This window comes from Pan troglodytes, chromosome 5, assembly GCF_028858775.2.
Source record: "Pan troglodytes isolate AG18354 chromosome 5, NHGRI_mPanTro3-v2.0_pri, whole genome shotgun sequence".
NCBI lineage: Eukaryota > Metazoa > Chordata > Mammalia > Primates > Hominidae > Pan > Pan troglodytes.
The window spans coordinates 108,860,988-108,888,741 of NC_072403.2; the positions used below are offsets into that span (position 1 = coordinate 108,860,988).

At 39.7% G+C, this 27,754-nt stretch overlaps 1 protein-coding gene across 12 annotated transcripts in view; it reads left to right on the plus strand.

Annotated features, from left to right (window-relative positions):
- The window catches only part of KLHL32 (kelch like family member 32), a 244,703-nt gene that overhangs the window by 24,276 nt on the left and 192,673 nt on the right, over nucleotides 1-27,754 (plus strand). For 4 of the 12 annotated variants that reach the window (XR_010158111.1, XM_054686153.2, XM_054686157.2 and 1 more), the window contains exon 1: nucleotides 2,068-2,513. The exons of 1 other annotated variant lie outside the window; for it this stretch is intronic. The gene's annotated coding sequence lies outside the window, so the exon portion shown is untranslated. Of the gene's footprint in view, nucleotides 1-2,067; nucleotides 2,514-10,078; nucleotides 10,195-27,754 lie in introns of those variants that run through there. 7 more of the 12 variants (XM_054686154.2, XM_054686155.2, XM_063813290.1 and 4 more) reach the window with 6 other exon arrangements.

A 27,754-nucleotide genomic window follows, 5' to 3' on the forward strand; every position in this document is an offset into this window, starting at 1 on the left:
ATATATATATATTCTTCAGCTCATCCCTCATAACATCACTAGATTGAAACAGGAACAATGTATATTTATTGACAACTAAAAGACCTACGTGGATTATACCACCTAACACATTCTAGGAGCTCAAAAAAATTGCTGAACAAATAATAAGTATTCCAAAAAACAGCTTTTGGGAAGTATTATTTTAAGTCATTTTCTTAATAAGGAGAAAGACTATATATAATGGTACCTAAGAGAGAAATGGTGCCTAACACCTAGTTGCTCCTCTAGGAGTGGAGTAAACTGCAACATATGTTTGTGTTGAATTTTGGTGGCTATTGAATAAACTAATGTCTCTTATTTTAGAGAAATAAAATACTTAAGACAAAATATAAACTTTAAATCAATACTAAGGAGCCATTTAGGAAAATCTTGCCCTCTCTGAACTAGACATTTTACTAGGCATTTGCCATTTAAACCTCAATGCCATGTGTCAATGAACAATATTTAGTGAGCTGATACTATGTGGCAGACATTGTGCTAGGGCCAGGAGATACCCTGAGACACTCAGCTTGGGCAGTAAGAGACTCTTCCATAGTCACACAGATGGTGAGTTGGTGATGTAAATATTCTTTTCCTGTGTAAATGCAATTATAGTCTTTGCTCTATTTAATTATACTAAATAAATAGCTGCTATTTATTCTAAACAGATAATCCAATCAATATAGATGGGCTTAAAATTTTAAGTATTCTCACTTTAGTGACAAACACCTTGGGGATCTTAAAGGAGTGTTTTATTTATTGATACCAGTCACTGTCAATATTTTTGGTTCAAAGACGCTTTCATATTCGATTTTCTGATAGAAGACAACGCAATGAAAACTATCAAGTTGCTTATGAAAAAATCTTAGGATGACACTGCACCTAATGTTTGTAGTCAGTTGTTTGTCATTCTTTCCCTTGTCCTATGCTGTGTCCAGGACTGCTAGATAAGTAGGTACCCAGCATCCTAGCGTCCAGATATCAAAACCATGAAAATGAAGCACTGCAAGCCAGACAGATAACCCCCAGAGGAAGCAAACGAATAAACCCCCAAATCCTGTGGATCTAGAAGTAGAAAATAATCGCTGAACCACTGATTTGAGACCAATGAGAACATTAAGGACACCTCAAAATAGATCAGGGCACTGTTCCTAGCCCAACTCTGTGGCAGAACATAAACCTGCAAGAAATAGGATTAACATACTATCTTTGCAGTAAGTTAAATCCTGAACTTCTACAAAATACAGTTTACTCCAATTTAGTTACACTCTTCTGGCTACTGGTGTCTTACCTCCACGTTGGACTAAGGTTTTCAATTCGGTGGTGGAATACTTACCTATTAAAATTACCCACTTTGCTTTAGTGTGAATTTCTCAGCATGTTTTACACAGGAGTGACCTGAATGACTCGGAAGTGGCACTAGAGTGTGCCAGGCCCTGGAATTTAATGGTATGGTTCTGTGGTTGTTGTCTGTTTGCGGTTTTATTGCTGAATTAGTAGTAACCACAGTAATCACACCCCTTCTCATTTCTCAGGCTTGGGGATTTCGTCCACCTCTGGCGGGTTGGTTCCCCTGACGTTTCTTAAAGTTACTGTGAATTTGTTCTGGTCAGTACCATAGAGTGTATTATCCTAAGGAGGGCCACTGTAGGGCCGCTAGGACTAGAGGCAACTTGAACTTCACAAGTTAGCAGAGCAAGGACTCCCTGGAACACCGAGTTAGGGCCACGGGGTCTGTTCGCTCAGATTGCCCGCCAGCCCTGGGAAAGGAGTCTGGGGGCGAGCAGGCTGGGTTCCCGGGTCTCAGTCGCCGCAGTGGTGGCTACAGACTGCGCATGTGACCCAGGGGCCGGCGACGCAGGTGCCGGAGAGCGAGGAGGAGGGCGGCGTGGAGGAGGGTACTTCCGGGACCGGCGGGCGCGCGCTGGCAGCTCGCCGACGGCGGGGGCGGGGGCGGGGGGCGGCAGGGGAGCGAGCGCGCTGGCGGCGGGCGGCGGCGTTGCGCGAGGGGTGGCGAGAGGATGTGCGCGGGATCGCGGGGGAGGGGGAGGGGGAGGGAGCGCGCGGGCTAGCTGGAGGCGGGAGGGGGCGGAGCCCTGTGGCGTCTGAACCCGCCCCGGGGGTGCCAAGGTGCGTCTCCAATCTGACGCGACCGCCTGGGGCGGAGTCAGCGGGACGTGCCACCTGCAGGGCTGGCTAGGGCTTTTTATTTACTAGGGAGCAGTTTCCCCGCGCGACAGTTCGGGAGCGCGCAGGCAGTCGCGCGCACACACGCACGCAGGCACACACACACACACACACACACTTTCGCACACACAAACACGCTAGGACGCTCGTCTTCGCTACTGCATCCCCGAACCAGCAGAGCGAAGCTACTGCGGGTTCTCTTAACCTCAGCATCGTGGGGCGAAGCAGAGCCATTGTGCATCAAGGAGAGGCCGGTGCCTGCGCTGCCGTCTCTGGCACCTAACCCAGCAGACCGCTCACCCCATCGGGTAAGCCAGTCTCTCTCCTTGTAACCTGTTCTGCAGACCTGAGGAAGAGGGTGGGAGGCTGCTGGTGCGCCAAGTGGGGGCAGACCCGGAGTTGACATTTCAGGGGCTTGCAGCCCATGCAGCCTCTGCCCGTGTCGTCTAACGGGAGCAGCCACTACTCAGGTTACTTATGCTGCCAGCCCTGGAGTCGCTCCCCCTTTCTTCCCTCCCCCTGAGCCCAATATGTACTGTGCTCCTTGGTTGCCAAGGAGACTTGCTTAAACATCAGCCGTGGGACATCTATTGAAAGAACTGGTTTCTTAAATGATGCCGTTATTTATTTTGATATTTAAAATAAAATATACACTGAGGACCTTGTCGTAATTTGGCATTTGTTAATCTGTATTCAGGTGGCGGTTTCATTCAACTTCAAGAAAAGCCGTAATTGCACTATATGGTATGCTTTAAAAAGGATTCGTCAGATGAATTTTTCAACGGATTGTGTCTTGAATCATAATTTACTCCCATTTTGGTGATCTTATAAAGAAAGATGACTGCAGTTTAGATCCCTTCTTCCCCTCTATTTCCAGTTTTATTTTGCAGTTCACTTAGTCGTGATTATTTTAAATTAAAAGCAGATGATTTAATTGTGTTTCCCCACACAAGAATGAGCTTCTATTGTAAATTGACCAGAACAGGAATACGTTTGTGAATTCGTAACGTAAGAAGGTAGCATTCATGACATACATCTTTGCTAGCATTTTTATATCCCCTGCATCAGTATTGAAGCGCAGTTTTTTGCACCTCTGCTCATTTCTGAGAAGATTCTGTTTTTTAAAAAATCTCTTATTGATTATTTTTAGATCTATCTCTATACACAGATAGAGATAGATATAAAATGTGTGCCATGGCTTACTAGAGCTTATATGAAAGTGCAGTTGTTTTTGCTTTTTGTTTTTTTTCTGATGGGACTGGGTCCTCTACTGGAACACTGATAGGCCAATGGAAGAGGTCAGCCTAATACCTGGGCTGTCAGTTTTGTTTTATTTTGAGGTCTCGGGTGTCTATTGGGTGAACTTGTAACACAGTACTTGAAGGCATCAGCAATCCAGTAATTACACTTTGCACGAATTTCATGCCTCCATCACAAACAAATGGCCCAGTAAAGATCCACTGGCATTCAAGAATTAATTTTGTTTTCCTTTGATATTTGTTCATCTTTTCTACTTCTTGTTAAATGACCCAAGGAAATAAGTCAAATTCTTCTAATTTAGATTTTAAACTCTGTCATAGAGAGTGTAATAAATAATGTGAGGAGCAAGTAAGCCAAATAATGACAGAGGTAGATAGAGGGGATTTATGCAATTCACAGAGCTTTGGGAGATGAATGATGACAAACATTTTACATTACAGTGTAGAAAGCACTTTTCATATACTTCTTTTTTAATCCTCACAACAACCCTTTGAGGCCAATAAATTACCTTCCATTTAAAGCTGAGGAACCCAAGACTCAAACCTTGCTGAAGGTCACAGCTAGTGAATGGGGAAGCCCTTTCTGGATCCAGTCTCCTTGCCTTTAAAAAAAAGGTGTGTGTGCGTTTCAGATGTGTGCAGGTATCTGACAAGTGAGATAAAGGAGTGGAGCAGACCTAGACAAGACACGTGGGAGAGAGGGTAGGGAGTGGAGTGTGAACTGTGGCCTCTGGAACTTGCAAACCACTGTAAAGGAGGCAGCTCCCACTCCACTGTAGCCAATTGTTACTGTCCAGGCTGTAAAACATGACAGTTTTTTAAGGAAAACAGAAGCTTCTGGATTTTTTTTATGAGGTATCCTTAATTTTAAAAACTGTAAGGACCACATTAAAAATTGTATCTGGGTCATATCTGGCCTGTGGCCTGCTAGTTAGCAACCCATAATTACTGATGTCTCACTCAATTATAAGTTAGTATTCTCTAACAAAATACTGATGTGAAAAAAAATCCATCATTGTGAGTGATCAGCTTTTTATTTCAATAGTAAAGTCTAATAAATGCTCTACCTTTGTTTTTCAATAAACAGGTTCAAAAATTTTTTGAGGTTTCCTAGATCTCTGTCTTATATCTCAGAAAATAAAAGACCATGAAGTGCTCTAAAATAGGAATTTTTGAATCTGGTGAAACAAAAGCATATATAGTTTAGAACTTATGTTCCTGGCTTAATGTTTTTTTTCTTGCCATAAGGCCAAGAAGTGGAGAAAAACTCAGTTGAGTGCTTGTTATAGGAAGACGTAGGATTGGTCAGCAAATGGAGCATCCTGAGCCTTTAATGAAAATGTCTGATTAAAGTGTTAGATAATTAGGTAAAACCCACCACTGAATACTGCAAGATGCCAAAGGAATGAAAACATAAGTGGGAACTCAGAGACATTAAATCCCAGCACCCTGGTACATAAAATGTTTACTCCTTTAATAACTATCTTGTAGTGAGGTAAATACATCTTGAGAAGCTGCCATTTTCTCGTGTTTCTCCTAGAGCTACAGAGATGCTAGTGGACTTCACTGAAGTAGGTAAGTAGTCAGAGAGGAGTGTCATTTTATTTACATTGTCTCTTTGGTGGATCCAGAGAGGTGTAGTTAAAAGGAAAAGCCAAAAGATTTGAACAGCGACTTCTCATGGTTCTCTTATTCCAAAATCCCCCTCTGGAAAGATGCCTTAACAGTAAATAAAGCCATTTCAGTTTTCCTTTCATGGAAATATGTTGCACCTCTAGTAAGGAGCTATGCAGGTGTGTGTTAGTAATGTTCTAACAAAGTCCTGGCTGAGTGCATGGAGATACCGTCTCTGCCCTCAATGATTCAGAGCAAACACACTGCTCCTGGCAGCGTCCACTTTTCGAGCTCTTCTGTGAGCAAGCTACTTCCATATCGGCTTCACAATGACTCTATAAAGTGGGCATCTTATTTCCATTTTACAGATGGAGGATCTAAGACTGTGAAGTCCAATTGGAGCAATGAAAGAAATCTTGCAACTTCAGCTGCTCTTCTCTCTTCACATTCCTTCTTCTCAACTGTTACCTAATGCAGGTTATAGACATGTACCTAATTGTGATTTTGAGGGAGTTATGTGTTAAATGTTACAATGGAAATATAAGATTCCATAGAAGCTCAGACACAGGGAAAAATTTTTAAATGTTCTGATTGTGGAGATCAGGTCTGTCCCTAGGTAGTAGGGGGATTAGTGCTGGAACTTGATGGCTGGGTATGATTATATTAAATGAAAATCCTTATAGCTATTGAAAGATGGGAGAGTCTCCACCAGACAGTCTGTTGGAAATGTGGGTTAAGAGGATGATGCTAGTGATACCTAATATTGATGAGCTTACTGTAGCTGAGCGAGTGATGAAAGCTGTGGAAGAACTATGGTCTGGAAGATGGAGTGCAGCAGAGGATGCAACTGCGGATGGGTGGGAGGGGATGGAGGAAGACAAATTTGGGAAGGAGACTAGGAGAGGAGTTGTAGCCATAGAGGAGAATCTGGAGAATGTAGTACTGATTCTTCTAAAGACTGAACATAAAGTCAAGGGACAAACCAAGTATTATATTCTCTATACAGAGACTGGCACACAATAAATACCCATAAACCATGATGATGTGTCTACATTTTTAATGTCCGATGGCTGGTACATAATTTCCTCTCATGATATCACTTTTCTATAGAAAAAGCATACACGTTTTATATGAATTCATTTGGAGTGGGTAAATATATGGATTTTCAAAAATGGGAAAAGATTCTGGCAAATTAGATGATAAAAGATGTAATCTTTTTTTTCTAGTAGAGTCATAGACTTGGAGGCTAAGGAGGCTCTTACAGATACAGATTTTAAGGTTGCATATACTTTTGATGAAGTCTTATATGTTTGGGACAAGTAAAGGAAAAATGTGGGCTGTAAACCATTTGAAAAGCTGTACTCAAATCTAGACAGAAGGCTTTGGTGACAGATAAATGTACTATAATCTTGATCCTGGTTGGGTCAATGTTTTTATTTATTACATCAGTAGAGATATGAAAGAAATGTGACAAGCAAGTGGGAGTTAGACTTGCATTTAAGTACTAGATCTTCAGTGACTGGGTGGGAGAGCTACCTGTTAGAATGTTCAGCACAAGGTATCAGGATGAAATAAAATAGAAGGCGTCATAGCAAGAGTCTAGCACTGGGGATATTTGTCATGACAGGAATTTACTTTAAAGTTGGAGGGATTTTAATTCCTATCAAGAACAATATAAGCCAATATGATGATTTGCTCTTCACAGATATATTTGGCAAGTAATGGAAAATATTATGAAAAAATGATACTGTAAGGAGCCCATCTTTCTTAATAAGCAAGGGGCTTTTTGGTGACAGCAGAGATAGATGTGGCTATGTCTCTGTGTCAGGCAGTGTCTTACTTCCCTTCTCTGCTTATAAGACTGCTTATTATTTCAGAATTGTTTTCCAATTTGTAGAGCAGAACTTAAGAATTTATCCTAGAACATTTTACTTTCTCTCTTGTTGAGAATTAGTAAATAGAATTCATTTTGTTCACCTTTTTCCTGGCATTTCTAATCAGAACCTTCATTCCCAGGCCCTTCTTGTCAAGATCTTTACCTAAGAGGAGCTGAGCATTGTGAAATGCTCAACTTTCTTCATATTTCTTTTGTTCTTTCCCTATTTTGTATACACATTGCAATGCATTAATGTATTTAATTTAACTTGATTTTGACATATGGCACTATAAGTTTTGGTGAGATTTTTAAACGAACTATGTAGGAAAAAAAACAGTTTTGCAGACTTGACTTGGAGTCAGATTAGTTCCACATATGGCAGAAAGCATTGAAAGCTGTAAATTTGTCTAAAATAGCTTCTTCCCTTGCAAGGTTGGAGTCACCAACCTGATAAGATAATTTTTAAATGAAGAAGAAATGTCTTTGGCAGTTTTCATGGACTCTTGACAACATTTTCCTACATGTTTATTTGAGGCATAATGTATTCTACTTTCCATGCCAGATAAGCCAGTACCAGTTACTTAGAAGCAGGCTACCCCCTCCCTTCCCCACCCAGATGATACAACCCGTTTGTTATACAAGATATTGATGGAAAAAGAAGTCCCATCCTAGCTGATTGCTTCAGTGAGAACATATTTGATGCTAATGGCACAGACAATAGAGCAGTGGAGGAGGCATTTTGCAATTTTTTATGACACAAGTTCTGATACCTCATTTAAAATCATTACTTAGAAACCTTATTATTTATGATTTTTAGTTCTACAATTGAAAGTGCAAGGTAGCATGGCACAACCAGAAGAACCTGAGCCTTGGAGCCTGGATTTGAATACTAAATCTGATACTTCTTGGTTCTGTGACTCACAATCCAGTTACATATCCCCTCTAACTCTCATTTTCCTCATCTGTAAAATGGGAATTATGTTACCTAGATTATGGAGTTGTTTTAAGATTAAATAAGAAATGCATAGAAACATCTAGTACATTGTTGGTGTGTAATAAAATCTCAGTACTTATTAATTCCTTCCCTCTGCCTCCCCTTTCCCCACTCCTTTGCCTTCCTCAAAATGATGGTGGAATTCATTTAAATTTCCTGAGCCATATAAAATGTTTTAATCTGTTGTGCCGACCTTGGAGCAGAGCTACCCTCATTATGCTATGGAGCTTTTAGTGATGCAGTACGCTGCTTAGATGGGCTCTCCCAGGGAGAGGGATGCATAGCTTGGACTCAATGATGTATTTTCTCTCTGACTGTTCCCTCTTTTATGCAGCTCCTGGAGCATCGGCCTGGTCACAAGGAAAAGGAGGGAGGGTCAGTCAGTTTCCTCCTACCCAGGCAGCTCTCTGGGCTCTATCATAGGATCTCTTCAGGGGTCCACATCTGCAAAAAGCACAGAGCTGCCCCTTGTGTTCTCTGTAGAATTAATAGTGGCAGCATCAAGTACCTGGCGGGTACAGACCTCCTAGCCTTTCTGCAAGGTCAATTTCTAGAGCCCACATCTTTCTTGACAACTAGAAGTTTCCCTTCATGCTGAATTATGTAAATTTTATGAAAAGGTCAAAAGCTTACCAGGATAAAAAACAAACAAACAAACAAAAAACACTCCTCAAATTCTCTTTCAAGTCAGATAGGATTAAAATCTTCCCGAACAGAATACTTTCTAGTTAAATCTATGTTTTTTTCTTTTTCTCTGCACCACGACCTCACTCATTCCCTGTTCCCACCAGCAACTCCTTCTTCTGTGTTGAAATATCATGTGGATTTCTGACGACCCAGGAGTGCACATGAGATTAGTATGGCCTGACTCTTTTCAAAGTCACCCCCCGGCTCATGGGCTTAAGAAGAACCTAGACAGCAGCAGGAACTGCTAGCAGCCTACCACATTTGTAGGAAGTTAGCCTGAGCAGTATATTGTAGGATCCCATAGACTGAGCTAAGCTTTGTTTTCATCATACAATGGATTATAAAGCCCGTCCTTAAATAAAATACTTTTTCTTGTGCTAAATGTGTTCTGCTTATACCTGGTATGGATGTATGCATATGTTTATATATTTCAGTATTTCTAAAGATATAGTGCAATTTCATAATTCAGATGCATTTTTACTAGTTGGTAACATTACTTGAGATACCTAAAATAAGAAAGACAAGTTTAGTGATTGTTAAAGACAGAAAATCCTTTACTCATTTCTTTATAGCTCCAGAAAAGAATATGGTAAAAAATGTTTTGTAATGGAGATTGATTATAGTGAGATGTAGATTCTCAGCTGAAAAATATGGTAGCCGAGATGACATCAGTGCCAAGTCTTTTGTCTGCATCACATTCACAGACCAGCAAAGTTACAAAATCATTATGAAAAAAAGCCTACTCTAAATGTGAAGATACCAGTTTATTCTAAACTACTCCCCAAGCAATAGTTATGGTTATTATTTTGGAAATTTAGGTTCATAATTAATATGGATATCTGAGTGGAGGAGATTTATTTTGATAGAGTCTCTCGTTCACTTGTTTCCTCATCTACTCTGCTTGACATTTTCTGAAAGGAGACTTTCTGTTAAAAAAAAATACTGTTTTGTGATAGGCAGTGGTGTAGATGTAATCAGATGCCCCTTTGGCTGCATGAAGATTCACTAGTCTTTCCTAGCCTGATGTCCTTGAGCTGATAGAACTGACTGGGTTTTTTTTTTTTTTTTTTGAGATTTCAAAGCCTAAAGAAATATGGAATCAATGCTTTTTTTTTCCCATGAAAACATTAATTACCTACAATCTGATTTAATTTTGCCATAGCTTATCTTCTTTAGCTTTGGGCCAAAGCTATTTATCATTTCTTGGAGGTATTCAAGATCACCTACAGATGGGGCCTCCTAATAGAGCAAAAGTCATTTAAGAAACTCATGCACAGCCCTTAGGCCTTTCTATATAGCATTTAACTTGACTTTTTTCTGAAATCCCTAAGATTTGTGAGTCTTAGTGTCATTTGTAGGGTTTTCTGATGTTTCCCTTCTCTCACCTTGTACTATTTCACAAAGTTGTCAATTTTTTCCCCCCACCTTTTTTTTTTGAGACAGATTCTCGCTCTGTCACCGAGGCTGGAGTGCAGTGGTATAGTCAGCTCATTGCAGACTTAATCTGCTGGGCTCAAGCAATCCTACCACCTCAGTCTCCCATGTAGTTGGAACTATAGGTATGTATCACCACACCCAGCTAATTTTTAAAAATTTTTTTGTAGAGATGGGTGTCTCACTATGTTTCCCTGGCTGGTCTCGAGCTCCTGGGCTCAAGCGATTCTTCCACCTTGGCCTTCCAAAGTGCTGGAATTAGAGATCTGAGCCACTGTACCTTACCAAGTTGCCAATTTTTGATTTCTGTGTTTCATGCTGTTTTTATCAATGTTAGCCATCAGAAGCCTGCAATTAATTATTGTCATTACATTTTGTTAATTGCTTTAACATCAAATATTAATATATTCTGTATATGTAACTGCCAAGGGGTTTGCAGATGTGGGTGGAATTCTTTGACCAGCACATTATTTTCCTAGTGGTTAAGGGTTTAGTGGTTAAGGATTTCACTAGCATGGAATTAGGACAGGATGAATTAGTTACATGGTTTATCTGTGCAGGAGCATCACCCCAACATAACGCCTTTGAAAACAACGACATATTTTACTCCTGGACCCAGTGAGGGATGAAATTCCCATACCCCTCAAAACATGTGCCTTGATTACTGAATTTTTCCTTTTGGGCACTGTATTCTTGGAATTCTGCTTCCTCTACTTGGACCTCTTTTGGGAGATTTATATCCTGTGATTGCTTCAGAATTCTGTTGCCATCCATTCTTTGTTCATGTGGAAACTTAGAGTGCCTCAGTCAGCAGCTATTGGTGTAAGACTCCTTTGTTGGATGCAGGGACAAGGCAAGGTTGGAAGAGGACTTCTTGCCTCTCAACATTAAGTGAGCCCTTCACATCAGTGGCCAACTGTTGACCAAGATGTTTAAGAAACACAGGTTATCATTGCTCTCAAGAACTTCCTTAGTTCTTAGATGTGATTCATTTCCCCTTTGTATCTGGAGCCTCATGGTTGACCTCAGGGATGGAAGCATATTGACAGTTTCAGGAGAGAGTCTTTCTATGTGGTGGAATAGCACCCACCAGTATCTTAGCTGGGACAGAGGGTCATCTCCCAGGAGCCAGCCACATGTCCCTCCTTGGCCAGTTTTGAGACCTCCTAAGGACAGTGCCAGGGTTAATAAGGCCTTTTCTTTAGGCAGCAGTCACTTATGGTGGCTTGAGTCACAGATCAGTACTGAAAATCTCTCACTGTTATTGCTTCTGTGGGTTACAGTTAGGCTAGGGGTTGACACAGTAAGTGGATTGGGAGAGCAAAAGCAGGTGGAATCAGTTTCCTTGAGTTTTCACTCTGTAAGGAGTGACCTTGACTTCAGAACTCTGTACCTAAGTCTCCTGTATAAATTGGGATAACACAAATAATCTCACTTTTCTCACATTGTCATCCATGAGATAAAATTAGATATGTTAAGTGCTTTGTTTGTATTAAGAGTGCTCTGATACTGCTTTTGACTGGGCATTGTATGACCTTGCGTCAGAAAATCATATATTTACCACTGTCCTGCAAATACGTGCACTCTAGAGGTTTGCAACAAGGCTGGCCCTCAGAATGACCTGAGGTTGTTTTGAAAATATAGATTACTGGATCTTCTATACTTACTGTGTGAGAATCTGCATTAGTACTGAGTCATTTGTGTATTAAGAAACTCCCATTGAGTAATTATGGTGATAGGTCTACTTTGGGAGATGTGGTCTAGAGTGCAGTGAGCTGCTCACACTCTGCTTCTTATTCCTACCTTCCGAGGACCAGCCAGGCCATCTGGATCTGGGCCTCAGCTTTCTTGCCATTCACACTTAACAACAGCAACAAAAAATAGCAAGTTAAATCAGTTCTGATGTCAGTGCTCTCCAGATACTCAGTGGACATTTAAACAACACAAACAATTCTCTACCAACCAGGTGCCCTGTCTGGGTAGAAGTCTTGATGTGTGATTAACATCTTTACTACTGAAACAGAGGTTATCATTTTCTACTAAAATTTGTGTATAACTAATTAGGCGGATTGCTGCAGAGAGCAGCTAATATCCTCATAGTTGTCCATATGGTAGCTCGGTTGATTAATAACATACATTTCTGCATAAGATAAAACTAAATACTTTTTAATTTTATACTTTTTAGATTTAGAACATTGATAGTGATTACATGGCTTTATGTAAGCCAACTGGAGAGTGCCATTTCCACTGTGGATATAATCTTATGGGTCATTGATTAACAGGTTAGTAGTGAACTGCTGCAGGATAGTATGGATATAGCACGATATGAGGAGCAGAGAGGCTACAGTTTCAAATTGTAGCTTGATCTTTATTTTTGCGAGGGTTCAAAATGTGCTTTTGAATATTAGGCATTTTGAAGAGATATGCAATTGTTAAGCACCAGTATACAGATAAGAAGAAAAAGAAACCTTGCCATTAGACAACTTGGAAGGCATAAATGAATTGCCGACATCTACAAAAATGATCAAGGTTATGCATGGCAGGATGTTGCTTAATTGTAATTTTAAGAGAATTCATTTTGTGGTGTGTGACTAGCTGAGAGAAAGGCAGACATCATACTTAGGTTTGCCTGTCTATGGTAATTTAATTATTATTGACTATTGTGATGGCTTCCCTGATGTTGAGTTAGGTTCAAACCTGCTCAATTCCTATTGCAGGAAACTTTTTAATACTTAATAATATTTTGACTTGAAGAAAAAGTCTTTTGACCTGAAGAATGACCATTTCAGGACTAGAATTGTTTTATTGAGTTACTTTTTCCCCCCATAAAGTAAGGTAAATGCTGTCTGTGGAACTTCAGCAAATTAGATTTTGGTTGGACTCTTCTGCCTTTTTTGTCAAGGAAAAGAGGAGGGGTCTGGTAGAAAAGAGGGAACACTAACTGTGAAACCGCGTCTATCATCAATTGATTTTGAACTTGCAGCCTCATTAGGTGGTTAGTATTGGGCCATCCAGCCAAAATTATCTTTTTGGCCATCTGTGCCAAATTATAGGGAGTAATAGCCTTGGGCACAGCTGCTGAGTCTAATGTGTATTTCTAACTTGTGTATTAATGATAATGACTGCATAGAGAAGTCCAGTGACCAAATGTGCAGAATAAATAAGAAGGAACAAAATATATGTAAATTTAGAATTAAAAGAAAGGAAAATCTCTATTTTACATCAGGAAATGACAGTACATATTTATTTAAATCTCTATGCAATAATATGACCTTTTTCTACTCCATCTCTTCACAGTTTCTCCTAAGGAGAAATAAATCTTAAGAGAGATTGGCTTTGAATTTTGGTCCTTCTATGTGGTGCTTCTTGAATTTGCTCTGTGATAGGACACGGGTTTTATTACTGTATCCCAACATTGATTGGGCCTTTTCTCAGCTCAGCCTGTCCCTTTAAGAGAATCACTCAGGAGTGACTGACTGCCTTTGGTGTCACTGTACTTTTTGTTGGTCAGCTGGGGCCAGCAGTAGGACCTTTATAGGCAGGCTAAGTCTAATGTCACTAGAAATATAATTAAGAAATTATAAGAAAATGAGATATTCCATAATCCAATGACTAAGGATAAAGAATGCTAAGAATCAGGATTTTAAATAGACATGTCTACATTTTGCATGGCCGTTCATTTCTCTAAAGTATCTTAACTAATGAATATATTGGAAGGAAACCTACCTTATAGTGAAGGAAGCCTTTTAAAAACTCACCCAAAGAATGTGAAATGATTTGGCACATAGAACATAGTAGCATAGTTCCCTATACATGCTTTACAATTTTTTTTCCTTCAAGCCTACCTCATCCAGAGCCTCTCCATTTTTGGTTGTTCAGCACCCAAATCTTGGAAACATCCTTAGCTTCTTCCTCTCACAACTTACATCCAAACAGTCAGGAAATTCTGTTGGCTCTACCTTCAAAGTATACCCAGAATCTGACCATATGTCACAACTTCCCACTACCATTCTTGTCCCAGTCAACATTACCTGTTGCTTAAATCATTGCAGCAGATCCCCAGAAGGTCTTCTTTGCCTCCTATAGACTTTTCTCCACACAGCAGCCAAAAATTTTGTTTTAAAACCTGAATGAGGCTATATTTCTTTGCCTAAAATTGCAGCAGCTTCCATCCCAAGAACCATACCCTGTATACCATCTATCCCTCTCTTATCTCCCATTGCCTTGCCCATTCCTGCCTTAGAACTGGTGTCTCACAGTTGGTAATACCCTCAGCCTGGAATGCCCTGCCTCCTGCCTACCCCCAGGCCCACTGTCTTACCTCCTTCGAGTCTTTGCTCAAATGTCACTTTCTCAATGAAGTCCATTGTGATCACTGTGCTTAAAATTACAACCTGCCCACCACCCCAACCCCTTCACTCTCAATTCATCTTACCCTGTATTTTTTTTCCCCACAGCTCTTATCGATTAAAAAAAAAGTTTTACTGAGGGAAAACTTACATATCATTAAAGTTCACCCATTGTAACTGTGTACAGTTCAGTAGTTTGTAGCAAATGTATAGCGTTCTGTAGCCACCAACACCATCCAGTTTTAGAACATTTCTGTCACCCCAAAATGTTCCCTCATGCCCATTTGCAGTTATTCCCCACCCCCTCTCCATCATAGGTAACCTCTGCTGTGCTTCTACATCTGTACATTTGCCTGTTCTAGACATTGGCATATTTGTCTTATTTGCTTAGTGCTTAGCATGTGTGGTCCAAAAGATGAAGGAGCTGCATATTTGTTAAATTTGGATATTACCATATTTCTTGTGTGTGTGTGAACTTATTTGCAGATAACTAGTGTCAGGACATGGGGAAATTGGACAGAAATGGAAGAGAGATGTAGGGGTGCCTGTGCTCCATCCATGTGTGTCTGTCGGGCAACAATCCTGAGGTTCTCTGGGTGTGCCTCCACTGCCCTGTCCCCCTCAGGGAGATGAGCTGACTCCTCACATGTTTTCTGTTAATGAATGATTCCATGATTTCTTCATTCAGTTGTGGAGGAGAACATGGAATCAATGTGTACTCCTGCCTCAATATTCAGTCATCAGGGACTCTCAGCCTCTCCTTCCACTTCCTCCCGTGTCCCCCTCTACCCTCCATCCTCACAGCTGCCCTTCTGCCTTCAGCTTCCTTACAGCTTCTCTGTGCCACTTTCTTTATCCTTCCATCCCTTCCTAGGGACTGTTGTCACTAATATCTTTAGAGATGTGGCTTCCATCATGTCACTCTTCTTTCTAAAAACTTCTGGCAACCCTTGAATACCCACAGCTTGATTGGTCTCAAAAAGCATTTCTCCACCTGCCTTCTAATTCTTCCCCAATGTGAACCGTGTCTCTTTCTCAGACTCTGTAAATAAACACACTCTCAGGAAATACTGATTCCTTGACAACCTTTAGTGTTATGTATTTCTGATTCCTAAGCCTCTTTGTCAAGTAATGAATAATTTAAAACAAACAAACAGAAAAACCCTTAAAGCCCCTAGGAGTTGACTATTTGAAGAAATCCAGTAACTTATCTGTATATGTTTTCCTAAGTCTGTCATTCTCAAAGCATCACAGCTCCAAATTTGCTGTATATTTACCAAGGGTGTCTCTGGCCACCAGAGTAGTGAAGTTATAGTTACAAGATAATTCCATAGTGGAAAAAAAAACAAATGTGTGGTTCAGGCTCACCAGCATCAGGATCAGACTTCAGTTCCACTAGGTTCCCTATTGTTCCCTGCCAGAGGGTCCTGGGGTCCCTGGCCAGGTGGTACTGGGGCAGGGCTGGGCCCCACAGTGGACACCTTCTCTTCTGGGCTCCACCTTCCCACATGCTTCTCGTGTCCTGCAGATACCTCATCAGCATTCTCTGTGCTGCTGTTGCTGCTTCTGACTGCTCTGGTCCTCCCTGATGACCAGTGGTATTAAGGCTGCCTGTGGACCACACTGTTCACCAGCCACTGGCCTCCTCCACAGCCAGTGGGCTTTGGCTGCTTGTAGCTTCCTTTCTCTCTTCCTGCAGCAGCAGCAGCAGCAGCAGCAGGGGATACATAGATGGAATGGATTTGGAAATAGACGGGCCTAAGCTTGAATCCTGGTTCTTTCATATACAAGTTATTTGGTCTTGGGAAAGTTACTTATTTCTTTGAACCCCAGTATTGTGCTCTGGGGACAGTTACACCCACCCTGCAGTATAATCATGTGACCCACATGCAGTGATATACGTAAGTTTCATTGTCTAGTGCCTGACACAGACTCAGCACCCAGTACGTTTTTGCTGTTGACTGTTATGATATTCTAAAGTGAACTGCAGGGGCCCAGGAAGCTAATGGCTGCTCCCCTTTCACTGAGGACAGCAGGCCTTTCTTCCCAGGATTACTGCTCTATGGATGTAGGGTAATGTGAATGTAGGCAGTCTTTTTTGACCACCATCTACATTTTCCATTACTCAGTCTCTAAAGCTAGCAAACAACTATGAGACATGGGCCACACCTTACTGGCTTGCATGGCCCGCCCCTCCCCTCTTCCTGCCATTCTGTCATTGCAGGATGAAAGTTAGAAAATACTGATGTATTCTGTGTTGTTATTGCTTCTTAAAGCTGCCATTGGTGTTTTTGCTTATAAAAGCATTGCCAGTTTTCTCAGTAATACTGTTTTACTCTGTAAAGAATGCTTATTCGGCACACAGTTACTGGGCATCTGTCAAGTGTCAGGCATTATGCCAAAGGCTGATGAGTCAGTGGTGAGGAAGATAGTCAGGAACTTGTCATCTCTGAGCTGACACTCTAGTGGTAGCATTTATCACACGATCTCACAATTAAGAGTGAGATTACAATACAAATAAATGCTGAGGAGGAGAGGTTCATGGCATTGTTAAAAGTATAAAGTGGGAAGCTTTGACCTGCTCTGGAGGTTGATGAGGAAGCCTTCCCTAAGGGGGTTTGAAGGACATGAGGCGTCAGTGAGGCAAAAGGGAGAGGTTGGAGAGTGTTTCAAGTAATGGGAAAAAATTCTAGGAGGAAACACAGTGTCAACAAGGTACAGTGGGATGCAGAGAGCCAAGGGCAGTGAAGGGGGAAATGTGCTGGAGGACGGGTAGAGAAGGACTGCACGCAGGCCTATAAAGATACCTATCTTTATCAGAAATGCTGAGAAGCCATTGAGGAATGATTGTAATGATGAAGTGGCAGGAACTGGAAGGCTAAGATGAGATCTGATTACAGGGGAACAGTAATCAGAATAGGAGGGCACTGGAGTCCATTGATCTGGTTCAGATCAAAGGTCATAGAAGTAGCTTAGCCTAGGGAGGTGGGAATAGAGAAGGAGAGAAATTGCCTTAGGACAACTCAGGAGGTAAAATTTTCAGGGCCTGGTGCTGGATTGAATATTGAGGGTGAGGGAAGAGAAACCTGATGACTCCTACATGGGCGTAGGTGGAGGTGTCATTCTATACAACTGCAAGTGCGAAGGTAACATTCCATACAACTGCATTAATGTTGGTGCCATTTGTATGGGTTATAGTACTAATCCATACAACTGTGTTGTTATGGCAATATTAAATTTGAGCTGTCTTTAGGACGTTGAAATGAAGATGTCAAATAGGTTGTTGTGTGTTTGGAGGTCATAGAAAACATTGGACCCATAATATGATTTTTGATTGAGATTGAAATTGCCTAGGGATAGAATAGATCAATTAAATCTCAAGGAACTGTAGCTCTTAATGATTAGGTAGAGAGGGATAAGCAAAAAGGAGAAAAAAACAAGTGTAGCCAGAGAGGAAGGAAGAAAACCAGGAGAGACTGGAATCCTAGAAGCCAATGCAGTGGTGTGATTGAAGGAGAGAGCATTTACTGATGCGGAATGCTGCTGATATCCAAAATGTAGAGGAGTGAAAGTGGCAACTGAATTTGATGTTGGTCAAGATAAAGCATGCATGGTGACTCAGAGACCAAAGGCAGACTGCAGCCCAGACCTCATTACTATGCCACTGCATTAAATCCCAGAACCATACTATAGCCCTGCTTAAGCAGCCCCAAGAAGGCAGAGCTTCCCAACTGGTAGAACAGATAATAAGCCGAGTTACAGAAAACAGGCAAATGAACAGTTTCTTGCACACCAGACTTTGTAGTAAGATTTGTACTTACTCTCTAAATGCTGTATAGTCATTCATTTAGCAGACGTTATTGGATGCTGTATATTGAAATGAGGTGAGAGGCGCTCCATGCCCTGAATACATTCATAGAACAGCAGAGAGAAAAGATATAACAATAATACACCCATAATTGTGATGTAGGCATAAGGTAAGCATCACTAACACAGGCACAAATTGTTGGAATTCAGAGAATGGAAAGCATAATAGATGATGTGAAATGTACAAATCAAAAATAGAAACGTGAAGTGCATAGTCCTGGAAATCAGATAATTAACACCTTAGGATTTACTGTAGAGTGGCACTGATAGCTCATTAGCCTTTCTTAGCCATTATTTCTTCCTTTGTACTTTTGTAAATAATTTTTCTAGTCTTTTCAAGGGTTTGTTTACAAGGTTGAAATTTTAAAAAATAAATTTTGCTTGAAAATGCTTTAAAAGGTACAACTTCTATGATTCGCATGTTCAAGTCAGCACTACTTTAATAAAGATAGTGAAAAAGGTATATTTTGTTCTTTCCACCTGGGTTGACACTGGTTTCAAAAATATTAACTTTGAGAAATATTCTTACCAAATACTAAGGCTTCTCTCTAGGAAGTGGTGAAACAAACATGCATTTTGATATTTGATTTAAGAGATATCATGATTCTTACTTATCATGTATTTTCTGAAAAACCTGTTGTTATTCCCATTAAGAATTAGCCATGCTTAATCTGATTTAATTCTTAAATAAGTTTTCTGAGTGACTTACATTTTAGTCAAATGAAATGATAGCTCTGAGAAGCATTGATTTTATTAAGCAGAAGAGGTTTGATATGATGTGATGACCAAAAAACAATCGAGGTAAGACTAGATGTTGTAGTCAACTTCACGTAATCCACGAAAGCCCCTCTTATGCTATCTCTTGAATAAGTGAGCCTGAGAAAGTATCCTCTCAGGAGCCTCTGTGGGGTTCCCTGCTGCACAAGGATCACCTGGGTTGGTGTCACATAGCTGCTTTTTTTCTCTGATTTATCCTTTACTGATCTCTTCCATCTAAGCAATGAGAAGACCCCCAAGAACAATTTGGAACACTTTCCTCTGACCTCTTACTTTTTCTCTGTTGTGTGTAATTGGGATGAGGGGTCAGGTGCAGGAAGTGGTTGTCCCATAACTTTTTGAGAATCAAATAAATGGTCCAGATCCTTATTCCTGTGCAAAATGCATGTATGAATATGGTCTCAGAGAAAGAATGCAGAAAAAGATTGGCATATGTACTGTATATATAGTAACTTAGGTAAGGTCTGTTTATGGAACCCCTTTAGAAACCTCTGTTCTTAACTATCTTGGGCCATGATCTGAAAGAGTTCCCTGAAGCACATGTGTTGCTCTAACATTCTCCTGCTTTACAGCCAGCGGTTACCCCACAGTCACTGTTTGTTAGCTTAGGCTTCACTGCCTTTTGCAGCCCAAGATCTGCTGGCCCCAGACTGGTGCTGCCCCTGTGCTACTGCTGTCCCCCTCACCATCCTTTCCAGCTACTGCTGCCACCTCGCACCTGCCAGATGCCCAACATGCTTCTTCACCTCAATCTCAGTCCAAAATCTGTGCATCAAGCCATCTGTGCTCAATACCCATTTCCTCCATGAAACCATTCCTGATTAGCTCTACCATGCAATAATTTCCCTTGTTCTAGACATCTTCATCTAATCTGCCATTTAGCTGTGGAGAGTTGCCTTTTGTTGTTCTCTGGTTATCTTATGTGTGTTTTCTTAATTTGAAAGTATATGAATGATAGAAGCTATGTCTTAAAGTGTTAAGGCTGGAAAGGACATTAGCATTGAAATCCTCAATCTTTTATCCCACTTCAGGAAATCAGTAACAGTGACTTGCTACAGCTGTGGGGTGTGTGTGTGTGTGTGTGTGTGTGTGTGTGTGTGTGTGTGATTCAGAATATCCCTTCTGGGTCATATTTGATTCTCAAGGAAGAAGAGAGAGGGGAGAAAGCATAGAGAGATTGAAAAAGACTTTCCCCAGGTTATTCTGATGCCACCACCTCCCTTTCTACCTCCATCTCTAGTTTTTTATTGTCCTCATTCTGCAGAGAATCACTCCTTACGGCAGAATGGCTTTCGATCAAGCCTGAGTAATGTGTAGCAACCTGTTTCACCTCTCTCTTGCCCACATGCCACAGTTAAAAATTAAATTAAGCATTCAGGGCTAGAGATTTAGAGGAGGGACTGTAGGCTAAAAGAGAAAAGAGAAATGATATGGATTGTTCATGCTCCCTCTACACACACACACACACACACACACACACACTCTGTACATACACACACATATATGCACATACATATACACACATACACATACCAGCATATAGACACATATGCACACACATATATACACATACATACACACACATGCCTATACATACACACATACATTCTCACCACCTATCCTGGGGTAAAGGACTGTGATAGGGCCATTATTCTTTTCCTCAAAATGGATTTGGCTTATGGTAAATGCAGAGTTCATATTCCTCTAGAACCAGCTCTTAAAGGGTTGGTCTCTTGGTGTCATTCACACAAGACCTGTGCGGTAATATGATATTTACTTCTATTTCCAAGAAGAAGTAAAAAAAAAAAAAAAAAAAAAAAAACCTTATACTGTTCTACCAAGGAGATTTCTCACCCACACACAGGCTGACACCTGTTTTACTTATTACTGCTGACCCCCGATGTTGGATAACTTCACATCAGCTGTAAATCCCACAAACTGATTTAATTGGATTCCTCCACATTTTGTATGAGAAAGCAGAAGCCCAGGGAAACAAACTGGCTTGGCCAGTGAAACCCTTAGTAGCAGAGCCGGGACCAGGACCCAGGTCTCCGAGTTCTTGTCTTTACTGGTTGCTCTTCTTTAGCTTTGCGGCCCCTGTAGTGCCTCGCACAAACACATTTCATAAGCCTTCACTGCTTCCTTTTCCAGTTAAACACTTCGAGCTTCCTGCTTTTTTCTTTTGCCATATGCACAGACACTTGCCCCAGCCATCTGGGGAAGGGAAAAGTCATATCTGGCAGGGGAACGAGTGTGCAGATGCATTCTTTTTATAATTACTGAAAAGAAGGTTGTTGGAGGTATGATTTATTTAGCCAGCTTCTTCAGATCTAGATTCAAAAGCTGTTCTCATGTTCAGAAAATATTTTATTTTGTACAAAACTCTCAGGACATTAATTCCTTCTCAACCTGTGGTCTCATTTTTCAGCATGTGCCTCTCACTGAAAGCTAGTTCACCACCAGCATTAATTTGACCCCCAGCTGTATTCGTTCCCTGTCAGTTCTTGTCCTCCAGGCTGTTGCTCATCATTATATCAAAGATGGGAGCAGCTGGAATTAGATGCCTGTGATTATTAAGACGGTAATTACTGATCTTGCTGACACCAGTAATATTAACTGGTGTTTAAATAATTTAAAATGTTACCTATGAGGCATGCATGAATTCAAGGTATCAGAATAAAAGGCACTATCTAAAAGAGCCTAGGCAAGAATAAAATATTTATTCTTGTTTTATTCAGATATTCTGGCTTAAAATGCTATGCAAGGATGATGGACTTCCTCTAGTTTAAACAGTTGTTTTTAAGTTTCTTTACAATAGACCTACGTAATATGGTTCTAAGGAATGCTGTTTGTGGGGAACAAATTAGTTTTATTAGATTTCTCAAGTCATTAACATAACTTAATAACTTAATATTCTACTACAATGGCCCCATCTGCCATATGGGTTTTATGAGTTTGATGATGCTATATGTTCACATTGTACTTCATAGTTCAGGAAGTACTTGCCAACTCATCATGTCATTTAGTCTTAAAAGTATTGTGGGGGATGTAGGTTTACCTCTGTCTTCATGGAGAAATAAATGTTGGCTCAGAAAGGCTATATTACTTGTTCAAGTTGCATGAGTAATAAGTTGTGAGGTTAGAAGACGAGATTTGTTGGTGACTTCACAACACTTTCCAAATCTGTGAAGTGACAGTAAACTGTACACCATAGCCTTGCTGTACTTGGGAAAATAAAAGAAATACTGTCTTTGGTGGAATCTTCTGAATCTATTCTTCATCGAAGAATAAACAGTCTTAGGAAGGAAAAGAGCTTTTCATGGACTTACAAGAGCTTTTCTTTATTGGAAGAATGATCATCTTTACTCTTAAATTTATAATTCTAAGAATATAACATGACGTTGACAACTCTTTATTTTTATAGATGATTAAAGTGTATGAGTTCCGCCATTTATGAGATAATTCCAATGTGCTGTGCTGAATTTCTAGGTCTCTTGTCATAAACTACTTAAAATATTTTTGTTTTAATTTGGGAAGCATTTCCTTGAGAGGTTGGATGCAGCTTCCATTACTTAATTTTTATTTATTGTTGTTTTTAAACATCATCATTTAATCCTAGCACATGGCTGTGCCAGCCCTTTATGCTAATTGTGGATAGTGCATGGCAGGGATAATGCTAACACTGTCTGTTGCTTACCATGATGCCACATAACTCAAAACCATGCTTCTTTTGAAGAGTTGGAAAACCACATCCAACTCCCTTAGAGCAGAAATCCCAGCCTGTACCCTAAGACTGGGGCATGCCTGTGGGGCAGGCCCTTTCAGAGATCACAGACCTTGTGGAGAGAATAAAGGTGCACACACTTAGTTCTAGCCCAGTGGGCCAGCGTCAGAGCAAAAGTTTAATTTCCAAGTGCAGCACAGTGCCTACCACTCAATTGTCCCTTCACCCAAGCCTACTCAGACTCAAGACCAAGTCCTAGAAAGAGAGGGGTGCTTTAAAAAGGGTAGGAAAAAAAATTTTAAGCATTGTTTTACTGAAACCCCTATGGGATCCTGAGTGCACAACATTGGTGACTTGGGCAGCACTGGCACTTAAAATTTTGGTCATTGTAGGAAATGGCATTCTTGGGCAGTGTCTTCTTCAGAGAAGTGGGTGGTGGCTTCCCGGGGGAGTCACAGGCTTTAGAGCCATGTTCAGTGCTTTTGGCATGAACCTGGGCCCCGTTGGTGTCTACATCAGTAGATTCAGAGGCTGGCATTGTTGTACAGTGTGGAATAATGAGAATGTGGAGGCTGACAGGGTGATTATGGTTTTGAGAGTTAGTGAGACAAACCCTGGAACTGAGGAGCTGGTCTTCCTTGTGTAGTTAAAGTTTCTGCAGTTATGGGTGTGGGGTATAAGGCCAGACAAGGATGGTTTTTAAATTTTTCTGGGGTCTTAGCTTTTACTTAAATGGCTGGGATATAAGGGTTTACATGAATGATAAGATGAGATTCATCTTGTTTCATGGAAAAATATTCACTTTACCAAAGAAGTATCAACAGGATTAGTAAGCTTTTAGATATTCAAAATATGAGTTTATTTAGGAAAAAATATTTTAAATATTTTGTTTTAAGTGATATCTCCTTTTAGACCAATCTAACCATTAAGAATAGATATATAATATCTATTTTCAGTTTCTGGTAAAAGAATTTTTTAACGTGAATCCTTCATCTGGATCCCATTTATGGTGCTCAGTTTTTTAAAGCACTTATTATCTCGTGGCACACCATATCACTTACTTATTTGCCATGTTTATTGTTTGTCTGTCTTCTCGTGTAGAAAGTTAGCTCCACAGGGCAGGCATTTTGTCTGTTCTGTTCACTGATATGTCCCAAGAACCTAGAAGTGCCTGGATATGGTGACCACTAAATAATTACTTGTTGATTCTTAAGTCAAGAATCTGTCACTTCACTGCTATGAGCTAGGAATTATTGTAATTGTTTTGTGAGAAATAGGTAGTGAGGAACAGGGGCCTGGATAATTATTTTATAATATTGATAATTGGACAAAGTATGGGAGAAAGCACGGTAGTGGCAGGCCACTTCTGAATTTGTAATTTTCATCTTATGTTTTTGCCATTTGTGCCAATCCTGCTCCAACTAGACCTAAGGTAGATCCTAATGAGATAACAGCTCATATATTCCCATCTTTCCCTTTACTATTCCTCTGGATTGGCTGATTGTTTTATACTCTGGTTACTTAGGGGGAAAAAAGTGTAAGGGTTAACAAATGAGAAATGATGGTAAAAGAAAAACAAAGGGAATGGCCGTAAAATGAGCTGTGAATTGTAGAAAAATATTGGGTTCTATATACTTATTAACAGTGGGCGCATATTTAATTCTAAACTTCCTTAGTAGTCATTGTGAAAAAAGCAGCTTGATTACTTTCTTGATTTAAAGCATTTGTAAATGTTAAAAGAAATTTATCTGGGAGGCCATTAGGCTGAGATGGCTCCAGCACCTTGGGTTCCTACCTAAGTAAATGAAACCAGTGTTAATAGTAAAATGAAACAAACATAACCAGCTGAAATCATCAACTAACCACTAACTGGGGACTTTCCACCAATCATATCCAAATAAGGCAAACACCTAACTGTAGGCAATCAAGTAATTTCTTAGTTTTGCTTCTGCATTCAACCTGTGTAAGCCTGAAGCTCACGCTGCACAGCTGAGTTCTCTGAACCTCCTCTGGTTCCAAGTGATGCCCAATTCATGAATTGTTCATTGCTCAAATAAACTGTTATATTTAATTTGTCTAAAGTTTTTATTTTAACATAAATAATCACAACCACATGTTAGGAACATCGATACAATTTATTTCTTTATACTAAGACCAAAAATAAATCCCTCTCAAGGATTCTCATGAAAAGGACACTGTGTGATTAATGTCATGAGCAATGTCTTACAAGCATCTTTACAGGGTTATCACATCTCTTCTCTGATGCTTTTATTGATGGCATACCTCAATATATACAGAGATGGTAATTTGGGAGTACAGATGGGAAGGTATATTGCCTTTTGTACTCTGGCATAATAATGATTAAAACTAACACTTTCACGGATTTTATGCTCTTTGCATTGTTCTTAGTAATTATATTGACTCATTAAACTCTTATAAACATGCTGTGAGGTAAGTAGTATTATATTAATCATATTTTATAGAATGAAGAAACTGAGGCAGAGAGGAATTAAGTACTTGTCCAGGGTCACACTGGTAGTGGCTGGGGATTTAAACCTAGGCAGTTTGATTACAAAGTTTGCACCCTTATCTTATGTCAAAAGGATACTACACAGTGTCCTTTTCAGAGAATCCTTGAGAGGGACTTCTTTCTGGTCTTGGCATAAAGAAATGAATTGTATGATGCTCCTAAACGTTTGGTTTGGCTAGATGCCTTTCTGGAATCCAAGGCTAGATTTTAGAGGATCCAGAAGAGAAATGAACATTTTTCAGAAAATTGTCTATTGTAGGTTACTTAGAAGTTACTGGGCAATTGTGAGAGTTTTTGCTCTCTGGAAAATCCCTGAAGTCTAGCTATTCCGTGTTACTAATGCTAGACGCAGCACAATGTACAATGAGGGGTGTGAATTTTAGTCAGACTTACCTGGATTCTAATCCTGGTTCTACCACTTATTAGATTGGTGATCTTGGGAAAGTTATTTCACCTTGTACGTCAAACTTGAGGTTGGTTCATATCCTCTGCTTGGTAGATCATCATAGTTGGTATTCCTAGACATTTCTCCAGAGAGACCAAATATTTTTGTTTTTAATAATGTGGAGAAAAAAAATTCAACCAAGACATCAGATGATTCCTGAGACCTACAGAAAAATTTTGTGATGTAGGTGTGTCCTTATGTGGGCAAGTCTATTTTTTTGTGTGTGATACACAATTATTGAAATCATAGGATATACTTTGGGTCTGTTTCTTCATGAAATAAACATGATGATTTTATTTTCACTAATAGTATTTAGCAGTTTTAAGTACAGGATATCACAAAGGGTAATGATATCTTGGTTAGAGAATACACTTTTTTAAAAAACAACATTATGTGATCATAGATTTTGTGCATTAGGAAAATTAGGATTGATGAAGGAAGGATTTGACTTCAGTCACTGTGATGGATTTGACAGCCTTTTTCCCCTCCACCTCCCCCACGCAATTCTCTCTGAGATTTATCCTCCCACTTGTGGAGCTCACCCAAGCCTATTGACTGAGCCAAGAAAACATACTCCACTCTCCTCCTCTTTTTCTGACTCATGCGAAAAAGTCATGTAGCAATTCAAACATTTCTGAAATTACAAAACATAATGTAGAAAACTTTCTTATCTCCGACTTTAGAATCTTTTTTATTATTTTGATATTTGCATAAGTAAGATTTTAGATTAATTTCATTTCTTCAGAGGCTTTCCCTGACAACACAGTAAACACCTGTTGACTCAATCACATCACGATGTTTTGTGCATTTTAGCAGCCATTGTTATCCAGTGTTTTCTTGTTTGTCTATTTACTGTTTATTCTTCTTAGAATGTAAGTTCTGTGAAAATAGGGACATTGCATGTCTTGTTTTAAACTGTGTCTTCCAAAGGTAATGGCACATAGTAGGAATTAATAACTTTTCAAATGGATGAGTCTTTCTAAAATCCTCATGCATTTTACTTCATTTAAATTGAGTCTCCATAGCTCCAGCTCTGATATTCTAGTTAGTCAGTTTTCTCTTCATGCAATTCTTTTTGCCATCCTTCACACTTGTTCACACTTGTTATCATTGCTCATTTACCCAGATCCAGTGTCTCTGGGTTCATTTCTAATGTTGCCACCATCTACCCCGACCAGCCTTTCTTTCCACAGGTGTAGACTTGCCACCATCTTTTTGTGTAATGTTGACTGAGTTAGTATTTGATAATCTCATTTTTATTTTTGTAAAAATTGTGAATATTTTCCATTTGACTGACTCACAGTGGTGAGTCCATTTGACTGACTCACATTAATAATACAGATTATTAATGACATCTCTTATTTACTTTCATAAGATCATATCTTCAGAGTTCCCTGGTGAGATTAATGATTTTGCATTGTTTAAATATTCATAGTGTAATTGGTACTGTGATTCCGAAAGCAGAACTTTTCTCTCTTTTTTTCCCCTCCTAAATTTTAATATTTCACAAAGGTATTTAGTAGTAGTAAAACTAAGGAAGGGAAATTCAGTAGGTAAATGGTTTGCCACTAATAACTGGAATTAAATGTACTGACTTAAAAATTTTTTACTTAAATCAATATTGTTTTTTCTTTTTTAATAGTAAAATTATGGCTAGTGTTTTGAGTGCTCATTATATTTTCAAAGTGCCTCATCTTGCTGTTCAGTTACTCTGTAAAAAGCAGGACAATGTAATATTGTCTTAAAACGGAGCCACAGTGTATTTTTCAAAGCCAAGATTTTAAAGTGATGTTAATTTAAAAATTAAAATGAAATTTTGATTTCTTTTGAGTTTTGATATCTCAAAGTTGTTAAAATTATGTGCATATTCTGTAAAAGACTTAGAAGCACATTTTTAATGACAGAGGCAAGTGTTTTTGGAGGTGTCTGAAATTTCTACATTTGTGTTAAAAAAAAAAAACCATTAGCTCTCTAAACAAGAACAATGTCTAAA